We start from the raw sequence: 13,419 nt of genomic DNA, 5'->3' as shown, positions 1-13,419 counted from the left end.
CAAATATGTAATTCCACATTTGTAATTATTAAGTTGCGATTTATATTATCTTTAAATGTCATATCATATAACACACTACAGTACAAATATAATCAAGTACACTGTAAAAAAAAAAAAATCAGTTCTCTAATTGAAAATTTTCAAGTGACTGACCACAGATTTTCAATTTGGCCAACTGAAAATTTTCAATGTGATCAGTCATTAGAAAATGTTCAATTGGAGACATTTTTTTTACAGTGTTCGTTACATTTGCTTTATGTCAACACATTAACAATATTAACTACTTCTGCATATCAAACCACTATTAAATATTGATTTAAAATGTATTTTAAGGAAAGATTCTAATTTGACATTATAAAGTGCACTTTTTAAAGGAGTAATGAACAGGCTTTTTTTCTTTTTTTATACTTATAGAGGTCAACTAGTGACGTTTGTGTGTTTTTTACATTCAAAAACACCATAACTAATAAGTTTGAGGCTGTCTTCTAAACGCTGGGTTCTGATGGGCGTGCAGCACTGAAGACTTTGAAGTAAACGCCCACGGCTAGGATGGGATAAGATTTGCATATTTAATGAGCTTCAGCTCCTGTCATATCTATGCCCCTGTCAGTTCAGTTCACATGAGGGAGATTATTTTGAAAGTGGCAACTGCAACTTGTCTTTATCAAACAAACAAAGTAAAATCATTTACTTCTCATCCACCCGCGATTGTGCCCGCACCCGCACGATCAGGCGATATAAGCGCGAACCGCACACACACACACACACACACACACACACTTGCGCGCCCAGGTCAAGAAAGAGTTTCTGCCGACGGGTGTACGTTTTGGTCTGGAACAGCCCCGCCCCGGGACTACTATTACATATAAAAAAGTCGTTTTACTCACATAAGTGTGTTGCACCATTCCTGTCGGATCCAATATAGAAGGCACAGCATTGTGTCTGCAAATCCAGCACCTGAGACTTGTTTACAAACGATTCCACAATGAAATGAAGCGAACACACAAACGTTCTTCCCCATGTGAGCTGGAACTTCATTAAAAATAAATGAAGTATCACACATTCCTCATATTAGGATCCGAAGGAAGCTTATGCAGCGACTGTGTTCTTCCACAATATCTAGCTTGCTATTTTCTTCCACATGTTTATTGCTGCTGGCTAGCGATTGACCGAACAGTTTAACGAGTAGGTGGGCGGGGCTACTGAATTACACGTTCTGTAGAGGTGTGTTTATAGTGCTATGATGTAAGAATGAAGCTCACAATCGGTTTCTGGGCCTGGTGTCTATAAAAGCTTTTCTTTGACTAACAAGGACCTTTTAGCTCTGAAACTTACAGGATAATCTCATATTACCATTACCTTTTATATATCAAAAGCTCAAGGGAAAGTTGATTTCTCAATTCATCACACCTTTAAGAGTATAGCCTTCTTAAAGGGGGGGGGGGGGGGGGGGGTGAAATGCTGTTTCATGCATACTGAGCTTTTTACACTGTTAAAGACTTGGATTCCCATCCTAAACATAGACAAAGTTTCAAAAACTAATGTTGGACGTTTGATGGAGTATTTCTGTGTTAAAAATACTCCTTCCGGTTTCTCACAAGTTTCGGCGAGTTTTTTTCGAGTATGGGTCTACTTGACGTTAAATAGAGCGGAAGGTCCTTGTATGGGCTGTACGGGCTCTTCTCCCGGAAGGGTGCGCGCGTGCGTGACTAGAGGGAGAGAGAGGAAATGCACGCTGTAAACAGTCTCTCAGGTGCAGATCCAGTCCTCCGTGAACACTTATGTCGCGCCGCGCTCCACTTTATTCCTATGGGTGACGTCGAGCGACTTCAACGCTTCAGCACAGCATTCCGGGAAGGCAGCGCTGCATTTGAACCGATTTGAACGCAGAAATGACGGGAAGCTTCAAGGCATCGCTTCAGTCGCGTCGCAAAGTGGATTTCCACGCCACTGCTGTCACAGGACTTCACCAAATCATACCAAAGAAGTGTGTTTTTGACAGAGCGGTCCTGCTTTGGAAGATGCCGGTGAGTAAATCAACTTCAAATGTCTCTGCTATTGGCTACCGTCGCATGAGTAAACATCAGTAAACGATACGATCGCGTGCTTCGTCATTCAAATGCGCTAACGGTTACTCCATTGTTGTTCTGTATAACGTTACACTATTCTGACTCTGACGTGCAAAACCGTTTTGCTTGCTACCTCTAAGGTCTAGTCACATACAATAGTCCATAAACCGAATCATGTCCTCATAAACTGCGCGTAAAGACACACAAAGGCCCCTTAATACAGTACATACCACAGAGACGGACATCCTGATGTTGCCGTTTCTCCTGTTCAATTTATTTCAGCCTCAGATTTGATTCTGGATCATTATCTGTATTAGCTGAGATAGAAGGGTTTCTCCACGCTTGAGGACGTCACCGCTTTGCGCGCTTGTCATTCTTTAGCTCCGCCCACACGATACGCCTCCAGGCGCTCGGTTTTTTCCGGAAAGACTCGGTACAGCCCATATTTCTTTTATAAATATGATAAAACTAAAGACTTTTCGGAGATATGAAGGATGCAATTCTACTCTATAGGTACTCAAGATTGACATGAGATTGACTGAAACTGAGTGTTTCACCCCCCCTTTAAACAGCCATGAATGTGAACTCTCTTTAAATACATGTAAGTTGTTATTTAATTAATATTATATATTTACAAATAATATTATATATGTTTACAGTTTTGTAAAAAAAAAAAAAAAAAAAAACCTGACTTTATTCTGATTTAAAATGTTATGAATCAGCATATCGATTCTTAATTCGGCGATCCGAATCCTGAATCGATTCACTGATTCATAACCGTTTATAAACAAGGAAGAGAAGACAATGCTGAATAAAGTCGTAGTTTTTGTTATTTTTGGACCAAAATTTATTTTCGATGCTTCAAGAGATTCTAATTAACTAACTGATGTCATATATGGACTACTTTGATGATGTTTTATGGACATGGACAGTATAATGTGCCTACACTCAGATGCGCTCTCGGACTAAATATAAAATATCTTAAACTGTGTTCTGAGCGACATTAGGGTGAGTCATTAATGACATCAATTTCATTTTTGGGTGAACTAACCCTTTAAGTCTGTGTTTCCTGTGTTTTAACCCTCTGGAGATGAGCTTGCTGTTGTGGAAAATGTCAAATATCTTGGTCACATTATCAGGAGTGACTTCAGTGACGATGACGACATTCAGAGACAGTAGGCCTATTGTAAATTGTATGCACAAGCAAATATGTTGCCCCGCAAATTTCACATGTGTACAAATAAGGTAAAAGTGTGTCTGTCCGAAGCTTACTGTATTCCGCTCTACACTGCCCTCTTGTGGTCTTTGCCGTTACAGTAAAAGTAAAGACAGGAAGCTGCAGGTTGCGCATGCTATTGAAGGTCCCTCAGTGGACAAGTGCCAGTTTGTTATTTGTTCAAAATAATGTTCCCACACTGCATGCAGTGATTCAGAATTATGTATATACATTTATGAAGCGCCTTGAGGACTCACAAAAGGATATTATAAATGTTTTAACAATGCCTGAGCAGAGCACTGTCAGATTTAGCCCTGAGCTCTGGAGACACTGGGGAAAGTCCTATGGATTTTAATTTGTTATTGTATTGTTTCGTTTTTTCTTTTGTTTTGTTTTTATGTAAATGTTTGTATAGGCTATGGACATTTTATGAGTCTGAAATAAAGCTTGAATTAAAATTGAATTTAATATATAATATTTTATCTAATAATTTAGCACACTTATTTTCCACAAGAGAATGTTTTGCAGCATTGATTAATCTTGGTTATTGTTACTTTTTACAAATACTAATACGTTAAACAGTTATTGATAAATTACCAGTTAATGTAATATGAACAATTATGAACTATAAACATTAGTAGCCTATATTAATAAATTAACAAAAAATGCTGTAAAAAATGTTCCTAGTTAATTTGTGATACCAAACGCATCTGTGGCTGAAACTGAGGGAAATGTCTAAATGATTTAGTTAAATGTTTTACATGTCACAGCACGCCATTCCTCCGTCGGAGAAGCACTTGCATGTGAAGCATTCTTTGTTTGTCCAAGTACTTCCCAATGGATGCTGGGTGTTACTCTCCATACAATGTGTTGCCCCTATATGAATTCAAACAAATTAAGAAGAAATTGTTAAGAGTTGTCAAGAAGCAATACAGTGTTTATTTACCTACATAGTGTCATGGTTGGTTTTGGGTTTTGTTTGTTTTCATGTCTTTCATTTGGTATTTTGTAGTCAGATTTCCTGATTGCCATGTGATTTTCTTTGTTTAGGGCTGTTCAGCCTCGACAAAATGTTGTAAAAAAACATTTTTAAACGAAAATGGTGCTGCATTTGACACCCTGTTCTGATGATGCAAGAGTTGCATCTGTGGAAGCCGAAAAAGGCAATTCTTTGTGTTCTTTTTTAAGAATTTGCGGAGTTTGATGAAATCAGTAGGCTACACGTGTTCAATACTGCAATAAAAAAAGTGTGGTGATCCCTAATTATTGCAATGCAACATTTGACTCTCATTTTAGGATGAACAGACAAAGATTTCAGGTGAAGGAAAATCCATTTCTTACCTCTGAGACTGTGTTATATGACCTTATTATAACTTATTTTATTGTGATTATAATTATTGCTGATCACTGTTGAGCCACAATATTGTAATATTTACCATTATATAATCAGAGGAGAATAGAAAACGTTATGAAAGTGTCACTCCACAATACAATTAAAAAATATGTAAATATGTATAGTATTTTTATGGACCCATTGTGTAAGCTGTCTTTTTAAAACTGTTTGGTTTATATACATGTTGCTGCTGATTGGGCTGACATGTTTGACACACCCACACTGCAAAAAAATGTGGTTGTTTTTTGTTGGTTTAACATAAAAAAGTAAGCAACCTGGTTGCCTTCAAATTTTGAGTTTATTGAAATTAAAAATTTGAGTTGATACAATGAAGGAAATTTGTTTAATAAATAGAAACTCAAAATATTTTTGTATCTGAACCATATAAAAAATTTGATAAATCATGAAAATAGCACTATTTGGCATGTTTCACTGCGTCATCAGAAATAAAACACACACAATTACCCAATATGCTTACAAAATCTTTTAATAATATTTTAATAAAGGTTGTCGAATCTCAAAAAATGTTCATTGTATTAACTCAAAATTTCAATTTCAATGAACTCAAAATTTTAAGGCAACCAGGTAACTTTTTTTCTAATTATGCAAAATATGGTATCAAGTATATTTTGTATTTACCTGGTTCTGGAAATTGACGGAAACAGGCAGAATCGCTTAAAGAGACAATGGCACAAAATACCAACACCAGAGCCAAAGATGTCTGTAAAGAAAAAATTAGGAACTTATTACTGTAAACAATGGTATACAACACTAAATGTGTAAATTCTATAATTAAACTTACCATTTTTGCAAGTTTAGCACAGATGATGGTCTGATGAAATGCATGCAGTCAGAGCACAATGGGTGTTTTTAAACCAAACAGAAGAGGGCGGAACATCTGGCCAAACCACATGATCCGCTTGTTTTAGTGATACGAGAAACAAAGCTTTTCAAAGCTTCGAATCAATTAAACCAATCGCTTCACAAAATGATTCAAAGTGCCACACGCTGATGACCCTGCTATTAAGATTTATTTCTGAATAGCAGGGTCACTAGTGTGTGGCACTTCGAATCACTTTGTGACAGAAACATACATTCAACAAAAACATGCATTAAAAAACAAGCACAAGTTTTAAGTTGTTTGATTATCGACTTTAACAGCACCTTTGCACTTTCATGCAGTAAAATACACTGAAAAAAATTATGAACAACGCTTTTTTTTCATGAGCTGAACTCAAAATCTAAGATCTAAGACTTTTTCTATGTACACAAAAGGCCTATTTCTCTCAAATATTGTTCACAAATCGGTGTTAGTGTTAGTGAGCACTTCTCCTTTGCAGAGATAATCTATCCACCTCACAGGTGTAGCATATCAAGATGCTGACGACAGTATGATTAATGCACAGGTGTGCCATAGGCTGGCCACAATATAAGGCAACTCTAATGCCTCGTCCACACGAAGCCAGCGCTTTCCTAATCCGATCATTTTTTTTCCTTGTTTCAAGAAATATCTGCGTACACACAGGATTAAGAAAACGGACTAAAAACGATGTAGTTTACATGCCAGGCCAGTGTGTGGCGCTGTAATTCTGCCACAGAAATACACTAAAAACGGAGAAGAAGAGTTGTGGCTAGCAGGGGTATAGCAGTGGTCGGAGGTGAGCCAAAATCTCACAATAAAATAACAATAAATACATTTGCTACTTTACAGATGTGTTTTATTAACGCCTACACCTACCCCAACCCAAAACATACCCTTACAATAATGCAGATACGGTAATTAAATGAGGCAATATTGATGTGCGCATGCCCAGTGCCCGTAGTTGTATCCCTTAAACTCTTCACCATGCTGGACGTAGTGTGATGACATCACCGTTTCAGAAAATATACGGATTCGCTGTACACACGAAGACGGAAGATGATCGTTTTCAGATTTATCCGCTTTGGGACCCGGTTTCGAAAAATATCGGATTCATGCTTCAAAACGCCGGATCCGTGTGGACGAAACGCTGATACGGTACAAAATTTATACGTATACAGCGAAACGCGTCTCCGTGTGGACGGGGCCTAAATGTGCAGTTTTACTCTATTGTGGGGGTCCAAAAAACAGTCAGTATCTGGTGCGTCCACCATTTGCCTCACAGTGCACCAGATCTCCTTTGCATAGAGTTGGTCAGGTTGATTGTTGGTCCACAACGTGAAGAGAACAACTCTTCAGACGCCATCGAATAAGAGCATTTGCCCACTCAAGTTGTTTTCGACAGCACACTGCAGTCAGTTCAAGACGACCAGCATGCAGATGAGCTTCCCTGAGACGATTTCTGACAGTTTGTGCAAGAATTCTTTTGGTTATGTAAGCAGCTGTTTGGGTGGCTGGTCTCAGATGCTCTTGGAGGTGAAGATGCTAAGATGTGGAGGTCCTGGGCTGGTCTGCGGTTGTGTGGCCAGTTGGATGTACTGCCAAATTCTTTAAAACGCTTTTGGAGACAGCTTGATATGAATATTCAATTCACAAGCATGCCAACTGCACGCTCCCTCAAAACTTGCGACATCTGTGACATTGACTACGTTTACATGGACAACAATACTCCGATATTAATCTGATTAAGACAATACTCTGATTAAGAGGCTACCATGTAGACAGCGATTTCTAATTACCTTAATCTGATTAAAGTCATAATCTAACTAAACATAAATCGGATTAAGACATGTGGAGTATGCCTATTTTAGTCGCATTATCAGAGACATGTACACACCTTAATCTAACTATTAATGTCATGTCGGAGATTTCGCCGCATTTTGTGACAGGACACAACGTTACGCACAACAGGGAAGTGCAGAGGGGAGGCTTTGTGGGTTCGAGCCTCTGCCCTTTTTGAAAATTAATCAAAAGTGCCCCTTTCAACAATCATCGATAATATTGTGGCCAATAAAACATAATTGGAATTATACTTAATATAACAACGTGTACAAAACAGTAACAAATAGTGGAAAAGTCGCGTTTATCTTTTATGTATCTGTCAGTCTGAAAAGTCGTTGCCATAAACGTCGTTGCTATGGGCGGTGTGTGTTTTACTTGACTGTTCATTCTGAACACTGCGTCCTCTCTCTCTATTTTTATTTTTGTTGTAATTATTATGCTCATTGTAAAAGTAAAATACAATAACTTTGTATCTGTAATCGCAAACCAGATGGGTCATTCAGTGAACGCCTGTGGCTCGACAGCAGGAAAAACAATCCAAAGAGTCATGATTTTTAAACCTTTTTCATAATTAATCAAAGCTATTATTTTAAATGTAGGCTGTCAATAAGGAGGAAAGAGGGGCAGTGTCTCTTCAAAAAAAAAAAAAAGAGGCAATACATATTACAAAAATAAATCAACGTAAATGTAGATATAAAACATTATAAAAACGCATGTTTTGTTATACTTCCTAATGTAAAGTAACACTGTCCAACAGCGACACCCGCAGGTGAAGTTAGCGGGTTTACTGAGCCCATAAAATGAACACACCTGCCAAAGTCACGCTATGATTGGATGTTGGAGAACATAACGTGGCATTGGGGACGTAATGACGTGCCATAATCGATCTATGTTCTATCACATGTAAAACGGGAACATGAACGGAGTACTCTAAAAGCAACTCATGTAAACACCTTAATCAGAATATTGTCTTATTTAGAATAAGGTCAATAATTAGATTACTGCTGTCCATGTAATCGTAGTCATTGTGCTGTGTGATAAAACTGAACATTTTAGAGTGGCCTTTTCCTGTGGCCAGCCTAAAGCACACCTGTGCACAGAGATGGACTGGTAATCTGATCTGGCATAACAGGCATTTATCCTGAGGACCGACGCTAGCCTGACAAGGTTACAAGACAAGGTGCCGTTCTTTGTTCTTTTCTCAGAGAAAAGCTTAACTCCAAGTCTTCCAGAGTGGCGTTCAAAGCTGATTCGAAAGACCGCCGTTCGCCAGTTTCTGTGTTTACTAGTAGCACGCAAACGCAACTCTGCCGTCATTATGTTAAGTCCCGCCCACCGACTCTATACACGATGTGATTGGCCTGAACAGAGTTTGGCGTTTACATCTCAGAAGGGTATTGAGAGTTGCTAGATGATAGTCGCGGACAGATTAGATTTGCTGCTGCTAGGGTGCGTCAAGATTTCTAGGCTAGGCCGACGCACTTTGGGGCTGGTTTTTATTTTTATTTTATTGTTTTAATTTTCTGTCACTGACTGGCCCATCATTCAGCGACAGCAGCCCATTGGTTTGTCTTCTGAATTGACAGGCCAAAGTGAGAATGACCTCCCCTCCATATTAAGTCATTTATTTTTTTATTTGAGTGCATGGCGCATGGAACTGCTAAAGGCGATAATTTGCACAATGCAGCTGCTGTGGAACGTACAGTTTCTGCTGCTCTATACAGTGATGAACGCCACTTTGACTATGAATTTTGTTTTATACAATCATGTGAAATGGGAACATTACAGGTTCTGTGGTGAATCAGCTAAAAACAACCGCAAGCATTTCAAATACATGACGAGGTAAAGTAGAAAACAGCAATACACACAACAACAAACATGTCACTTTAGCACAACCACAATTTACCTCGCAGCTACTAACAGTGACGAAATAAGGTGCTTTGGAAGAAAAGTATTTATTAAAAATGTTGCTATTATTACTATTGTGGAATATTAATCACTTTTATAGTGGCTGTTTTTGTATTTTCTACATGTGTTTACAATATTTTTTATTACAAATTCAATAGTTTTTTATATATGGTTTATATATTTTAGAACCCAAATACCCACGGTAATGAGGAGCATGGTTTTACCTGCGACTACCATGCTCTTACAGTTAAATAAAACTGGCCTACAGTTAAACTCATTTAAAGTGTCATTATAATTAAATAAAACTGCTTTAAAGTCTGGATCCCACAAATTAAGGACAACACTTTTTTTCTTTTTAAATGTTTTATAACCTTTTTAATAGATCTAATAACATTTAACTAAATGTTATTTTATTGAGAACCTCATGAAAGATACATGTCATTGTCTTACATAAATTAGGTGTTTACTCTTGAAAAATATGATTTAAAAAAAAAAAAAAGTTTTTAAAGGGGTAGTTCAACCCAAAAATGCAAAAATGTTTACTCGCCATAATGTCATTCCAAACGTAAATGAATTTATTTTTGCGCAACATAAAATAAAATAATTTAAGTCTGTTTTTTTGTCCATACAATATTCAATGGTGGCCTAAACAAAGTGGCTTGGTTGCCAACATTCTTTAAAATATCTTCTTTTGTGTTTCACGGTAGAGAGAAAGTCATAAAGGTTTGGAACGTGTGGGAAAAGTGCAATATTAAGTTTGTTATCTGCATTTGCAGTAAATTTGATAATATCCATCATTATTTGTCCATGTCCTAGTTTTATTTATTTGCTTGAATTTAAGGCCCAAACCCCAGCAAAAACATTCATAGGGGAACTCATGTGCCGGTTGGGCTAGGTTTGCCAGGGCCGAATTTTAGCCCCAGTCCAGCCCTGCCTGTGCATTAATCATGCTTCAGCATCTTGATATGCCACACCTGTGAGGTGGATGGATTTTCTTGGCAAAGGAGAAGTACTCACTAACACAGATTTTGTGTTAATATTTGAGAGGCCTTTTGGGTACATAAAATAGGTTTAAACATAAAATAATCTTTGAGTTCAGCTCTTAAAAAATAGGGGCAAAAACAAAAGTGTTGTGTGCCATGGCAGGCAAAATTTATTTTGAATTGCAGCTTCTGACATCGTAGCAGGCGACTAAAGTTTTCTCTGATGAAGTACACACACACACTAAATGGATCCGACCAAACTCCCATCCACAATCATTCCCTTTAAATAGACTCCATAATAGTTTGCCAGCGGATGTAGCCTACCGTTAGATAATATAATCAAATGTAAAACAGCTAACAACCATCAGTGTAATGACAATTGTATTCTTTGCATGAAAACACTTAAATTAGCAGAATAAAGAGATGTAAAGAAGAAACAGTGGTGGCCACTTGGAATGAACTGTCAGCAGTGAAAAGGTATAGCTCAGAGTGGTCCAGACCAACCGTACGAAAGTCTGACTTACAGAAGGTGTACCTAACTAATATCGTTGCGGCAAACACGTATTAATGTTAAGATACACCTTTAACTTAAGAAGGGCGTAGTGTTAAGAAGGTTTCGTGAAATCCAGCCCTGCACTGTAAAAAAAAAAATGTTGTTTTTTGTTGGTTTAACTTAAAAAAGTAAGTAACCTGGTTGCCTTAAAATTGAGTTTATTGAAATTAAAAATCTGAGTTGATACAATGAAGGAAATTTGTTTAATAAATAGAAACTCAAAATATTTTTGTATCTGAACCACATAAAAAAATTGATAAATCATGAAAATAGCACTATTTGGCATGTTTCACTGCGTCATCAGAAATATAAAACACAAAATTACTCAATATGCTTACAAAATCTTTTAATAATATTTTAATAAAGGTTGTCGAATCTCAAGAAATGTTCATTGTATTATTAACTCAAAATTTTAATTTCAATGAACTCAACATTTTAAGGCAACCAGGTAACTTTTTTTCTAAATAATTTTTTACAGCGTGAAAAGCACAGTATTTTCTGTGTTATTTGGGTGCACAATGCATGTAGATAGACTCTGCTTATTACACACACAGGGACGCGCAGCAGCACACAGACATATTTAAATATTAAAAATAAAAGGATTCCTCTCTGGAGAAGCTTTCAGTCTTTCGCCTCGCAAACTCTGCCATGTAAATACGTTACGCCCCAAAACGCACCCATGACTTATTAAGAGACTATAGGGACAACCATGACGACCATGGGCGTGCCCACATATACCCTTTGTTAAAATACACAAGAACACGTGTGCTTCAGATGTGTTTCATTGTGCATGTGACAATGACAATAAAGATCCTATCCTATATAACATTAAATTAAATCACATTTTTAAATGCTTTATAACATCTAAGTAAATAATACCACAGATATTGTGGAGACAACACATTGAAGTAACGCAGTCCTCAGCTGAACAGAGACCTCATTACACAATGACGGTAATGTTTGATGGATCGTTTTTGAGCTGAACGTTTTTGAAATGAACTTCAGATGTCACAAAATGGCAAGTTACTAAACCTAACAACAAAATCAAGGATAAACCTGTGTAAATACAGCTGAAAAACAGTGAAAAACCAAACGTATTATTCATGCGCCTGTATCAAAAATGTTGAGTAGGTTTTACTTAATTTTATTCAATTGAATACTAATATAGATTTGGGGGAATTCTTGCCTTTTTCATGTAGAAATTATATATATATATATATATATATATATATATATATATATATATATATATATATATATATATATATATATATATATTTGTTCTTTTTTCTGTAGTATTTACTTTCATCACAGAATCCTTTTTTTCAGTGAATGTAAGCATGATGTGTCTCTTCTTTATGATAGGCTATAGAGCATGTGAAATTTATTTTTGTAAATATTGTTATTGGTTGCTTAATTTTTGGTTCATTGTGAAATCGTTTCTCTAAAACTAAGTATTTTTCATTGTATCAACATTATCAGGCGGTTTCACAATCTCTTTCACAACGCCAGATGTTATCTGATAGTCTTACATATTTCTCAATTATATCATGATTGTGTCAGCCCGAGTTATTTCCTCACTGTGTATTAACAAATGTTGAACTGTTTTTGTTTGCTCTTTTCATATTCAATAGCCAACATTACGACCTTACACAAAAGCTAGTCCAGCCAAGCCAGTCCACGTTTGTATAAATATCACAGTAAAATCTATTAGCTTTTAAATTTATTGTTAAGAGGAAAAACGCCTTGAGATGTGACATTTCGTTTTCGAAGGGACATCATAAAAAACTTCACATACATATATTGTATGTGGCTTGCGCCTTTGGCTTGGCTTGCTCAGTTGGGGACACTAAAAATATGATTAAAGTTATTCAACTTATTATACAAATAAAATGTATGAATTAGGTCTTATTAAATTCTATAAACTATCATACAGATCTGCCAACATTGTCGCTATATGATACATTAAAATAAGCTGATAACATCACTGTTTTCTCCAGAACGACTGTACAGCCAAATCTAATTTTGTCGCAATATTATCCTGTTTGACACTGTGAAGCTGCTTTGACACAATCGTGATTGTAAAAGCGCTATATAAATAAAGTTGATTGATTGATTGATATACAGAACAAAGACAGAAGCTCCAAAAGGGGCTTTAAATTTAACGGTTCTCCTCCCAATTTCTTTAGTTATTTGGTACACAAAACAAAAGAATATCAGTGTCTCTTAAAGGGTTAGTTCACCCACTTTTGTGTGAACTAACCCTTTAATCTGTATGATGATTGATATGGAATCAAGTGCTGTTTTTAAATTGGATGGGTAGTTTGAGAAAATGCATTTGTGAACAAACTGCAACCAGTTAAACTGATATTTGACAGTGATGAGTTCTAAATGGACACCTCAGAACAAATCTGCAGACTTTTGTACAACATCCGCATAATCAATTATAGGCAATAGTTGAGTCATATTTTTTAATCTTATCTGTTTTGTAAAACAATTAATTCTGTGATATAACATTATTAAGCTACAGTTTATGTTTTTCACTATATAATCAATATGAGGTCTGACGGTAAGTACGGAGTCGAGCCAAAGACCT

Source organism: Pseudorasbora parva, chromosome 13, assembly GCF_024679245.1.
Source record: "Pseudorasbora parva isolate DD20220531a chromosome 13, ASM2467924v1, whole genome shotgun sequence".
NCBI classification, from domain to species: Eukaryota; Metazoa; Chordata; class Actinopteri; order Cypriniformes; family Gobionidae; genus Pseudorasbora; species Pseudorasbora parva.
This window is presented reverse-complemented; position numbering follows the sequence as displayed.